This window comes from Somniosus microcephalus, unplaced genomic scaffold (genome assembly GCF_052327205.1).
Source record: "Somniosus microcephalus isolate GS21.2 unplaced genomic scaffold, FLI_Smic_1.0 unresolved_chr1, whole genome shotgun sequence".
Classification (NCBI taxonomy): domain Eukaryota; kingdom Metazoa; phylum Chordata; class Chondrichthyes; order Squaliformes; family Somniosidae; genus Somniosus; species Somniosus microcephalus.
In genome coordinates this window covers 56,511,828-56,522,151 of record NW_028225179.1, presented here as the reverse complement: position 1 = coordinate 56,522,151, position 10,324 = coordinate 56,511,828, and the positions used below count along the sequence as shown (strand labels likewise).

Sequence of the window (10,324 nt, the reverse complement as noted above, 5' to 3'; positions counted from 1 at the left end):
ATAAGGTCTAGATTAGCAATGGAGAGGAGAAAGGAACAATCTCGAGTGAATTTTCTAAAGTGGAATAGGGCTAACTTTAATGGGATGCGAAAGGATCCAGCCAGGATAAAATGGAACCAAACACTGACAGCAAAAACAGTAACGGAACAATGGGTGATCTTTAAGGAGGCGATTTTCCAAGTACAGGCTAGGTACATTCCAACAAGTGGGAGAAGTAAGGGAACCAAAGCAAGGGCCCCTTAGATGACGAGGGAGATAGAGAAGATGATGAAACAAAAAAGAGGGTGTATGATAAATGAAGTTGAATTCTGCAAGGAAGAACCAGACCAAATACAATAAGTTGAGAGGGGAAGTGAAGATGAAAATAAGATTGCCAAACATGGCGGTGAACATTATAGGGAACTCAACAATCTTCTACCGGCATGTACACAGTATACGGGTAGTAAGAGTTGCGGTGGGGCCTGTTAGGGAAAAAGAAGGTGATATATGCTTAGAGGCGCAGGGCAAGTCTAGAATACTTAGTGAGCACTTTGTATCGATGTTTACTTAGTAGGTGGATGCTGACAAAACATCGGATGAAGCAGAAAACTTTTTTTCGCAGCGAGTGGTGATCACCTGGAATTCGCTGCCGATGCAAGTGGTGGAGGTGGAGAATCTCAATGTTTTCAAGGGGAGACTGGATAGGCACTTGAGAGAAATAAACTTGAAGGGCTACGGGGATAGAGTGGGGAATGGGACGGACTGGATTGCTCTACACAGAACTGTCCGCAACTCGATGGGCCGAATGCCCTCCTGCTGTGCCGTTATGGCTCTATGATGCCTTTGGCACATCTTGCGGTGGTCAGACACGCTGTGTTTATCTGTTCCTGCTTGTGACCATTAAAGTGAACAGGCCGTGAGCTAAACGTACATCAGCAAACCGAGGAAAGACAAATAAAAGGAAAGATGTATTGCAAAGGTGCAATGGATGATAGTCAAAATAAATTACCCGTGGCATTTTGTGTGGATTTAATTTTGTAAAGTTTGGATTATGCATGTTACGAATATTATAACAAACCGTAGTACAAACAACTTGAATATATGTAGCGCCTTTCACAGAATCATAGAATGGAATGGTTACAGCATGGAAGAAGGCCATTCGGCACATCGAGCCCGTGCCGGCTCTCAGCAAGAGCACTTCAGCTAGTCCCATGCTCCCACCCTTTCCCCATAGCCCTGCATTTTTTTCCTTCAGTTACTTATCAAACTCCCTTTTTAATGTAAGAAGTCAGACAAAACCAGGTTATAGTCCAGCAGTTTCTTTTGAAATCACAAGCTTTCGGAGCGCTGCTCCTTCATCAGGTGAAGTAGAGAGATGCCTATAGACACAGATTATATAGTCAGAGAATAATGCCAGATGATTACAGGTAATCTTTCTAACTGCCATTTATCACACCTCGGCAGAGAGATAATCACAGCAATCAAAGGTGTGAATGGTGTCCAAACAGGTCAGTCAGCAAAACATTACATCAAAGAACAATGAGGTGGGGTCACAATGGGTTAAATGTTGCAGATGCTGGGGTCTGTATGAAAAACCAAATAGACAAAAAACATTTTCTTTGCTGTAAATCACAGCAGGTCCGGCCGCATCTGTGTATTGAGAACAAGCCAATGATGACTCGAGTCTGGATGACCCTATGTCAGGTGTGCTTACATGTAGCGTGACATGAACCCAAGATCTCGTTTGAGGCCGTCCTCATGAGTGCGGACCTTGGCTATCAGTTTCTGCTCTACGATTTTGCGTTGCCGTGTGTCTCGAAGGCCGCCTTGGAGAATGCTTACCCGAAGATCGGAGGCTGAATGCCCTTTACTGCTGAAGTGTTCCCCGACTGGGAAGGAACACTCCTGCCTGGCGATTGTTGCATGGTGTCTGTTCATCCATTGTCACAGTGTCTGCATGGCTTCGCCGATGTACCATGCTCCGGGGTATCCTTTCCTGCAACGTATGAGGTAGACAACTTTGGCCAAGTCACATGAGTATGTACCATGTACATATTAGTTGGTGTCCTCACGTGTGATGAAGGTATCTGTGTTGATGATCTGGCATGTCTTGCAGAGGATGCAGTGACAGGGTTGTGTGGTGTCGTGGTCGCTGTTCTCCTGAAAGCTGGGTAATTTGCTGCGAACGATGGTCTGTTTGAGGTTAGGCGGCTGTTTGAAGGTGAGTAGTAGAGGTGTGGGGATGGCCTTAGCGAGGTGTTCATCGTCAGTAATGACATGTTGAAGGCTGTGAAGAACATGGCGTAGTTTCTCCGCTCCGGGGAAGTACTTGACGACGAAGGGTACTCTGTTGGTTGTGTCCCATGTTTGTCTTCTGAGGAGGTCTATGCGACTTTTTGCTGTGGCCCGTCAGAACTGTCGATCGACGAGTCGAGCATCATATCCCGTTCCTACGAGGGCATCTTTCAGCGTCTGCAGGTGTCCATCACGTTCCTCCTCATCTGAGCAGATCCTGTGTATTCGCAGGGCTTGTCCATAGGGGATGGCTTCTTTAACGTGGTTAGGGTGGAAGCTGGAGAAGTGGAGCATCCTGAGGTTGTCCGTGGGCTTGCAGTAGAGTGAAGTGCTGAGGTGTCCGTCTTTGATGGAGGTTCGTGTGTCCAAGAGTGAAACCGATTCTGAGGAGTAGTCCATGGTGTGTTTGATTGTGGGATGGAACTTGTTGATGTTATCGTGTAGTCTTTTCAGTGATTCTTCACCGTGGGTCCATAGGAAGAAAATGTCGTCGATGTATCTGGTGTATAGCGTTGGCTGGTTGTCCTGTGCAGCGAAGAAGGCTTGCTCGAACTTGTGCATAAAGATGTTGGTGTACTGGGGTGTGAATTTGGTCCCCATGGCTGCTCCGTGTGTTTGGGTAAAGAACTGGTTGTCGAAAGTGAAGACATTGTGGTCAAGGATGAAATGGATGAGTTGTAGGATGGCGTCTGGAGATTGGCTTTTGTTGGTGTTGAGTACTGAGGCTGTCGCAGCGAAGCCGTCATCATGTGGGATACTGGTGTAGAGTGCCAAGACGTCCATCGTGTCGAGGAGTGTTCCTGGTTCAACTGATCCGTGGGTGCTGAGTTTCTGTAAGAAGTCTGTAGTGTTGCGACAGAAGCTGGGGGTTCCCTGTACAATGGATTTCAGGATGCCCTCGACGTATCCAGAGAGGTTCTCACACAGGGTTCGTAGCCTGATACGAAATGGCGTCAGGGTGTGTTGGCTTTTTGTATCATTGGGAGGCAGTAGAAGTCTCCCATGCGGGGAGTTCGTGGGATGAGAGCGCGTAGGATGCTTTGAAGGTCTCAACCGAAGGTCTTGATCAATCTGTTGAGTTGGCGGGTGTGTTCTTTGCTCGGATCTGCTGGTAACTGTCTGTAGTGTTCCTGGTTGTCCAGTTGTCGGTATGCTCCTTTGCAATAGTCCGTTCTGTTCTGTATGATGATGGCTCCTCCTTTGTCTTCTGGTTTGATGACGATTTTATGGTTGGTCTTGAGAGCGTGGATGGCGTTGCGTTGTGCTCGAGTGACATTCTGGACTGTCTTGTGAGTGTGGCTGATGAATCTGGCATTGATGCATCTCCTGACAGCTTGAGAATACATGTCAAGCTTAGGGCAGCGACCCTCTGGAGGGGTACAATGTGACTCTTTTTTCTTTGGTTGCTGCACTGCAGATCCCTCTGTCTGCTGTTTCGGATCATTGGTTCTCTTTTGGGTTCGCTGCTGACATCTTGGGATTTGTGGAAGAATTCCCGGAGCCTCATTCTCCTGACAAATTACTCTGCGTCTGCCGCAAGACTGATGGGGTCCATTTTGCTGGTGGGGCAGAAATTGAGCCCTCGGCTGAGAACTTCAATTGCGTCTGGTTGAAGGGTGTGTTCAGATAAGTTGACAATGGACTTCCCTGTGGTTTCAACCGTGGTACCGTGGGAGGCTTGGTTGCTGCTGGTGGTGATGCCAAGTTTCTCAAGTTCCTGTACTTGCTATGCATGTAGGCAGCATAGTTCCGTTGCCCCGTCTGTTTGGCGGTGTCTCATAGCTGATCTGCTGTGTCCTGAGCACAGGCTGAGAACATGGACTCTATCTCGGTTTTGAGGTTGCGGCGTCTGCTGTAGAGCTGGTGTACGAGATGGTTGAGGAGTGTGCGAGAGGTACGATGGCAGAGTCTCTCAGCATAGTCTGTGTTGTAGACCGACTTGAGTGGGTTCGTGATCTGTAGTCCTGTCGGGATCTTGTCTGCTTTCTTGCATCTCTGTAGAAACTTGATGTCTGTGTCGATATGCGCAATCTTCTTGGAGATCCTCTCCACATTGAGCCAGCATCTCCACATTGAGCCAGCAGTTTGTGGTGTCGATAGTAGCCATGGTGTGGCGATGCTGGTGTTGGATTGGGGTGGAAAAATATAAGAAGTCACACAACACCAGCTTATAGTCCAACAGTTTTATTTGAAATCACAAGCTGTCAGAGCGCTGCTCCTTCATCAGGTGAAGTGGAGAGATGCCGATAGACACAGATTATATAGTCAGAGAATAATGCCAGATGATTATAGGTAATCTTTCTAACTGCCATTTATCACACCTCGGCAGAGAGATAATCATAGCCATCAAAGGTGCGAATGGTGTCCAAACAGGTCCGTCAGGAAAACATTACATCAAAGAACAATGAGGTGGGGTCACAAGGGGTAAAATGTTGCAGTTGCTGGGGTCTATATGAAACACAAAACAGACAAAAAACATTTTCTTTGCTCGGAATCACAGCAGGTCCAGCTGCATCTGTGTAGAGAGAACAAGCCAACGACGACTCGAGTCTGGATGACCCTACTTCAGGTGGGGCTACATGTAGCGTGACATGAACCCAAGATCCCGGTTGAGGCCGTCCTCATGAGTGCGGAAATTGGCTATCAGTTTCTGCTCTATGATTTTGCGTTGTTGTGCGTCTCGAAGGCCGCCTTGGAGAATGCTTACCCGAAGATCGGAGGCTGAATGTCCTTGACTGCTGAAGTGTTCCCTGACTGGGAGGGAACACTCCTGCCTGGTGATTGTTGCGCACTGTCCGTTCATCCGTTGTCGCAGTGCCTGCATGGTCTCGCCGAAGTACCATGCTCCGGGGCATCTTTTCGTACAATGTATGAGGTAGACAATGTTGGCCGAGTCACATGAGTATGTACCATGTACCTGGTGGATGGTGTCCTCATGTGTGATGAATGTATCTGTGTTGATGATCTGGCATGTCTTGCAGAGGTTGCAGTGGCAGTGTTGTGTGGTGTCGTGGTCGCTGTTTTGCTGAAAGCTGGGTAATTTGCTGTGAATGATGGTCTGTTTGAGGTTGGGCGGCTGTTTGAAGATCAGTAGTGGAGGCGTGGGGATGGCCTTAGTGAGGTGTTCATTGTCGTCAATGACATGTTGAAGGCTGCGAAGAACATGGCATAATTTCTCCGCTCCGGGGATGTACTGGACGACGAAGGGTACACTGCTGGTTGTGCCCCATGTTTTTCTTCTGAGGAGGTCTGTGCGTATTTTTGCAGTGGTCCGTCGGAAACTGTTGATCAACGAGTCGAGCGTCATATCCCATTCTTACAAGGGCGTCTTTCAGCGTCTGTAGGTGTACATCGCATTCCTCCTCGTCTGAGCAGACCCCGTGTATTTGCAGTGCTTGTCCATAGGCGATGGCTTCTTTAACGTGGTTAGGGTGGAAGCTGGAGAAGTGGTGCATCCTGAGGTTGTCCGTGGGCTTGCGGTAGTGTGAAGTGCTGAGGTTTCCATCTTTGATGGAGATTCGTGTTTCCAAGAATGAAACCGATTCTGAGGAGTAGTCCATGGTGAGTTTGATGGTGGAATGGAACTTGTTGATGTTATTGTGTAGCATTTTCAGTGATTCTTCGCCGTGGGTCCATAGGTAGAACATATCATCGATGTATCTGGTGTATAGCGTTGGTTGGTGGTCCTGTGCAGCGAAGAATTCTTGCTCGAACTTGTGCATGAAAATGTTGGCGTATTGGGGTGTGAATTGGGTCCCCATGGCTGTTCTGTGTGTTTGGGTAAAGAACTGGTTGTCGAAGGTGAAGACAATGTGGTCAAGGATGACACGGATGTGTTGTAGGATGGCGCCTGGAGATTGGCTGTTGTTGGTGTTGAGTACTGAAGCTGTCTCAGTGATGCCGTCATCGAATTGGGCAGGGCTGCCTTGAAGATGAGTTCATTGAGTGTATTTTGGGTTTTTTGAGCAGTATGTAACTGAACCGACCAGGGGACAAGCAACCTTAGATCTGGTCCTGTGTAACGAGACAGGATTAATTAAAAATGTCCTAGTAAAGGATCCCCTTGGAATGAGTGACCATAACATGCTTGAATTCCATATACAATTAGAGAGTGAGAAGGTTGGATCTCAAACAAGCGTGCTAAGCTTGAATAAAGGAGACTATGAAGGTATGAGAGTGGAATTGAGTAGAGTGGATTGGGAAAATAGATTAAAGGGTAAGACGATACACGATCAGTGGTGTACATTTAAGGAGTTATTTTACAACTTCCAAAAAAATATATTCCACTGAGAAGAAAAGGGTGTAAAAGAAAAACAGCCATCCGTGGCTAAGTAAAGAAATTAAGGATAGTATTCGACTAAAAACAAGGGCATATAAGGTAGCCAAATCTAATGGGAGGATAGAGGATTGGGAAAACTTTAAATGACAGCAAAAAAATAACAAAAAGATGGATTAAGAAAGGGAAGATAGATTATGAAAGTAAATTAGAAAAATTTTAAAAACAGATAGTAAGAGTTTTTACAGTTATATAAAAAGAAAACGGGTGGCTAAAGTAAATGTTGGTCCCTTCGAGGATGAGACCGGGAAATTAATGGTGGGAAATATGGAGATGGCAAAAACACTGAATGAATACTTTGTATCAGTCTTTACAGTAGAGGACACTAAGAATACCCCAACACTGGACAAACAGGGGGCTATAGGGGGGGGAGGAGCTAAACACGATCAAAATCACTAAGGAAGTGGTACTCGGTAAAATAATGGGACTCAAGGCGGATAAATCACCTGGACCGGATGGCTTACATCCTAGGGTCTTGATGGAAGTGCTGGTAGGGATTTTGGATGCATTGCTAATAATTTTCCAAAACTCCCTGGACACGGCAAAGTTCCCGGCAGACTGGAAAACTGCTAATGTAACACACTTATTTAAAAAGGGCAGTAGACAGAAGGCTGGAAATTATAGACCGGTTAGCCTAATATCTGTGGTAGGTAAAATTTTGGAGTCCATTATTAAGGAGACAGTAACAGGACATTTGGATAATCATAATTTAATAGGACAAAGTCAGCATGGTTTTATGAAGGGGATGTCATGTTTGACAAATTTGCTGGAGTTCTTTGAGGAAGTAACATATAGGGTGGATAAAGGGGAACCAGTGGACGTAGTGTATTTAGACTTCCAAAAGGCATTTGATAAGGTGCCACACAAAAGATTATTGCTTAAGATAAGAAATCACGGGATTGGGGGTATTATTCTGGCATTGATAAAGGATTGGCTATCTAACAGAAGGCAGAGAGTTGGGATAAATGGTTCATTCTCAGACTGGCAATCAGTAACTAGTGGTGTTCCGCAAGGGTCAGTGCTGGGTCCCCAACTCTTTACAATCTGTATTAACGATTTGGAGGAGGGGACCAAATGTAACATATCAAAGTTTGCAGATGATACTAAGATGGGGGGGAAGTAGTGAGTGAGGAGGACATAAAAAACCTGCAAGGGGACATAGACAGGCTAAGTAAGTGGGCAGAGATTTGGCAGATGGAATACAATACTGGAAAGTGTGAGGTTATGCACTTTGGCAGGAAAAATCGTAGAGCAAGTTATTATCTTAATGGCAAGAAACTGGAAAGTACTTAAGTACAAAGGGATCTGGGGGTCATGGTGCACGAAACTCAAAAGGTTAGTATGCAGGTGCAGCAAGTGATTAAGAAGGCCAATGGAATGTTGGCTTTCATTGCTAGGGGGATAGAATATAAAAATAGGGAGGTATTGCTTCAGTTGTACAAGGTATTGGTGAGACCGCACCTGGAAAACTGCATACAGTTTTGGTGTCCATACTTAAGAAAAGACATGCTTGCTCTCGAGTCAGTACAAAGAAGGTTCACTCGGTTAATCCCGGGGATGAGGGGATGGACGTATGAGGAGAGGTTGAGTAGATTGGGACTCTACTCATTGGAGTTCAGAAGAATGAGAGGCGATCTTATTGAAACATATAAGATTGTGAAGGGTTTGGATCGGGTGGATGCGGGGAGGATGTTCCCGATGATGGGTGAAACTAGGACTAGGGGGCATTGTCCTAGAATAAGGGGTTGCTCTTTCAAAACTGAGATGAGGAGGAGCTACTTCACTCAGAGGGTGGTAGGTCCATGGAATATGCTGCCCCAAAAAGCTGTAGAAGCTACATCATTACATAAATTTAAAACAGAAATAGACAGTTTCCTAGAAGTAAAGGGAATTAAGGGTTACGGGGAGCAGGCAGGAATTTGGACATGAGTCTAGTTTCGGATCGGTCATGGCCCTGTGGGTAGCGGAGCGGGCCCAGGGGCCATGTAGCCTGATCCTGCTCCTAGTTCATGTGTCTAATTCTGTTAGATTCAGGAGATGGTTCTGTGATAGTAGATTGGCGGTTAGGATCAGATCAGCCATGATCTTATTGAATGGCGGAGCAGGCTCGTGGGGCCGATTGGCCTACTCCTGCTTCTATTTCTTATGCTCTTACTTTCTTATGTTCTTATGTGGGGGATACTGGTGTATAGTGTCGAGACGTCCATCGTGGCGAGGAGTGCTCCTGGTTCAACTGGTCCATGGCTGCTTAGTTTCTGTAAGAAGTCTGTAGTGTCACGACAGAAGCTGGGGGTTCCCTGTACGATGGGTTTCAGGATGCCCTCGATGTATCCAGAGAGATTGTCACACAGGGTTCCGTTGCCTGATACGATAGGACGTACGGGTGTGTTGGCTTTGTGTACCTTTGGGAGGCAGTAGAAGTCTCCCATGCGGGGAGTTCGTGGGATGAGAGCACGTAGAATGCTTTGAATGTCTGGATCGAAGGTCTTGATCAGTCTGTTGAGTTGGCGGGTGTGTTCTTTGGTCGGATCTGCGGGTAACTGTCTGTAGTGTTCCTGGCTGTCCAGTTGTCGGTATGCTTCTTTGCAATAATCTGTTCTGTTCTGTATGACGATGGCTCCTCCTTTGTCTACTGGTTTGATGACGATATTGCCTTTGGTCTTGAGAGCGTGGATGGCGTTGCGTTGTGCTCGGGTGACATTCTGGACTGTCTTCTGAGTGCGGCTGATGAATCTGGCGTTGATGCATCTTCTGACAGCTTGAGCATACACGTCAAGCTTAGGGCAGTGACCCTCTGGAGGGGTCCAATTTGACACTGTTTTCTTCGGTTGCTGCACTGCGGATCCCTCTGTCTGCTGTTCCGGATCATTGGGTGTCTCATTGGGTTCGCTGCTGACATCCTGGGATTTGTGGAAGAATTCCCGGAGCCTCATTCTCCTGATGAATTCCTCTGTGTCTGCCGTGTGACCGATGGGGTCCATTTTGGTGGTGGGGCAGAAATTGAGCCCTCGGCTGAGAACTTCAATTTCGGCTAGTTGAAGGGTGTAGTCAGACTAGTGGACGATGGACTTCCCTATGGTTTCAACCGTGGTACCGTGGGAGGCTTAGTTGCTGCTGGTGGTGATGCTGAGTTTCTCAAGCTTCCTGTTCTTGGTGGGCATGTAGGCAGTGTACTTCCGTTGCCTCGTCTGTTTGGCGGTGTCTCTTAGCTGGTCTGCTGTGTCCTGAGCACAGGCTGAGAGCATGGACCCTATCTCGGTTGTGCGGTTGCGGCGTCTGCTGTAGAGCTGGTGTACGAGATGGTTGAGGAGTGTGTTGTAGGTCGACATGAGAGGGTTCGTGATCTGTTGTCCTGTCGGGATCTTGTCTGCTTTCTTGCATCTCTGTAGAAACTTGATGTCTGTGTCGATATGTGCGATCTTCTTAGAGATCCTCTCCACTTTGAGCTGGAAGTTTGTGGTGTTGATAGTAGCCATGGTGTGGAGATGCCAGTGTTGGACTGGGGTGGACAAATGTAAGAAGTCACACAACACCAGGTTATAGTCCAACAGTTTTATTTGAAATCACAAGCTTTCGGAGCGCTGCTCCTTCGTCAGGTGAAGTGGATAGATGCATATAGACACAGCATATATAGCCAGAGAATAATGCCAGATGATAACAGGTAATCTTACTAAATTCCATTTATCACACCTCAGCAGAGAGATAATCACAGCA

The 10,324-nt window shown here is 46.8% G+C and overlaps 1 pseudogene; it reads right to left on the bottom strand.

The window, feature by feature from the left end:
• Positions 1-403: 403 nt before the first annotated feature.
• On the bottom strand, positions 404-9,771 carry LOC147095316 (uncharacterized; annotated as a pseudogene).
• Positions 9,772-10,324: the final 553 nt, after the last annotated feature.